At 38.8% G+C, this 2,955-nt stretch overlaps 1 pseudogene; it reads left to right on the forward strand.

The window, feature by feature from the left end:
- The first annotated feature begins 254 nt into the window (after positions 1-254).
- LOC139439916 (olfactory receptor 4P4-like) lies at positions 255-1,542 on the forward strand (annotated as a pseudogene).
- The last annotated feature ends 1,413 nt before the right edge of the window (positions 1,543-2,955 follow it).

Here is a 2,955-nt window from a genome sequence, read left to right on the forward strand (position 1 = left end):
GTGTTGGTGGTGGGGTGATGTATGGAAGCCCTGTATGATGAAATTCATGTTCACTTATAAGTTCACAACTTTTTCTATACACTTGTTAATGCATGTTCTGTATAAATGATATACTTCAGTACAATTTTATTTAAATCAATCAATATATATTTATTGAATGACTGAATGACTTTGAAAATAAATTAAAAAGTTCAGTGTTCTAGTGTTTTATGTGTATTAACTTCCCCCTCTCAATTATTAATTCCACAGCAGTCATGGGGCATGAAAATATCACAGAATTTTTACTCCTGGGATTTTTAATTATTATTTTTTATCCCTCTCTTCCATGTGACTTTTTGCATGCTGTCTGCTCTCTGTGTCCATTTAGCTGTACTTTCTTTCTGTGTCTGTATTTATTTATTTTCCCCTCTCCCCTTGTGTCTTGCTCGAGTCATTCACTGTTGGCTCTTCTGTATTCTTGTTTGTCTTCCTTCTTTTGTTGTTATCGTCTTTGCAGAGTCAGCTCTCCGTGGCATCTGCAGGCCGGGTGGTGATCCACAGAGTACAGGCAAACCTGCCTTCACAAGGAGGCCCTGGACATGAACTGAGGGCCTCCCCTAGGGTAGATAGGAGCTCATCTGATTGAGCCACAGCCACTTCTCCTGGGCCTTTTTAGTAATGAAGATGTAAAGGCTCCCTGCTTTGTGCTGTTCTTAACTTTGTTACCTTGAGATTCTCTTCAGAAACCTGCTCATTCTGCTTATCACCAGGGCAGACACCTCAGTGAGCAGCCCATGTACTTTTTCCTCAGTTACCTGTCCTTCATGGACATCTGCTTCACCTCAACTGTAGCTCTAAAACTGATCAAGGACTTACTGGTCACTCGTCTAGTGGAAGACCATCTCTGACAACAGCTGTTTTATGCCCAAATGTTTCATGACCACTTCTTTGGCACCACGGCATCTTCATTTTGGTGACCATGGGTTACAACCACTATGCAGCCATCTGCGGACCCCTTCACTATATGATCATCATGAGCAGGCTGGTGTGCTGTGTTCTGGTGATGGCATCTGTTATTGGAGCATTTATCCATTCAATCATGCAGGTATTGATTATCATAGAACTTCCCTTCTGTGGCCCCAATTGAGTAGATCACAATTCTTGTAATGTATTTCCCCTGCTAAAGCTGGCCTGCACTGACACCTGTCTGTTGGATATTGCAATCATTACAAACACAGTAATAATATCCATTTTGACTTTTGTTGCCTTGGTAATTTCCTACATCATCATCTTGTCCACTCTGAGGACCCACTCATCTGATGGCCGATGCAAAGCACTCTCCACCGGTGGCTCGCGCATCACTGTGGTGCTCATGTTCTTCTTGCCCCTCGTCTTCACCTGTGTCCCCATGGCTGATTCTGTCAGTGATGAAGGGTATTTGCTCTGTTTTACACCATGGTTGCCCCCATGTTTAACCCCCTCATCTACACACTGAGAAATACAGACATGAACAACGCCATGAGGAAAGTGTGGTGCCGAGATAAGCTGTTTGAAGGGAATTGATGCCTTTCCTGTTTGAGTCCTTGTTCTATCTTGTTCTTTTCATAGACTTGTGATTGTCAACATATTCAGCTGGGACTGAAGGATGATGTGCTAATATTTATAGTTGTAAACCTCATAGAAGGAAGATCTGTCAGTTGTTCTCTGTAACGTTACTTCTCTGAACCTGTACACAAAGGTAATGGATCAGAAGAAATCATCCCTTCCGGCTCTGACATTCTAGAGCTTATTTTGACTCATGATTCCACACATAGCCAATATTATTGCCATTTTATCAGAACAAATTTTAAGTACTACATGGTTTGGAAGTTGTGTTCTTTAAAGAACTTGTTGTGATTGAGACACCTCTCATGGGTTGAGAGAGGTCCTAAGTATTTCCATTTCTTTGAGGATTCCATTATTACAACAACAAAAAAGCAATGCCAGAAAACATTGCAAATATTTTTGTACATTTTAAGTCTTTACATTGAAAAAACTCCATGTCTTTAAAATAAGGCAATTAAATGTAAGTATGTATTCACAGCATCATTATGGAAGTTATGAATATGTGAATATTGTTATTAATTTTACCCATTGAGTGGTGTGTTCCAGTAATTTGAAATTTCAAGTTGGATGGTGATCATCTTTCAATCCTGTGAATGTACTTCTATGACTACATTTATGACTTCATTTTAAAAATACTTCATGAATATGCAATTGATTCTCTTTGTGAAAATGCAGTATGGAAAATTTCCCACCCAGTGAAAAGTCCTGAACTTAGAAGGTACATAAGTGAAGAGATGGAATTTCTGAGTGTAATTTGTTAATCTTCATCGTCCATCATACAAATAGTATCTTTTGAAGTTTTCTTTCACTGTTCAAACTATGCAAACTTTCCATTACACTCAGAAAGTCCCTTTTATTAGGGAGAAATAAAGAATATTGGACAAAGAAACTGGTGAGACTGATTGCAACCTGGGCTATGGGCCAAGATCACCTTTGGTCCATGAGCTATTTCCTTCATTTATGCAGGAAACTTCAAGCTGTATGATCAGGATGATAGTTTCAATATCATCTAGTGTCATCCACTCCCACAACACTCATATGAAGACTATAACTAAGGCTTAGAAAATGGATGAAAGTTCACCAAGTTTGCAAATATGAATAGAACTTAACTGATGGTGTACGGTATTCCTTCCTTTTAATCATGGCCTCCATTAAGGAAAATGACTAATATATATTAATGTATCACTATCCCCTATGTAACAGAAAGCCAAGTGTCCAAGTCAGGAGTATACTTGCAGAAATAAGATGAAATGATGAACATGCCAGCAACAGTTTTTCCCTTCACAAAATTCCACATGTATACTGTTTGAAAGACGAGGGAATTTAGAAATTAAGGGGAAGCACATAAATGATGAAGTATATTTAAAATGA

This window comes from Dasypus novemcinctus, chromosome 10 (genome assembly GCF_030445035.2).
Source record: "Dasypus novemcinctus isolate mDasNov1 chromosome 10, mDasNov1.1.hap2, whole genome shotgun sequence".
NCBI lineage: Eukaryota > Metazoa > Chordata > Mammalia > Cingulata > Dasypodidae > Dasypus > Dasypus novemcinctus.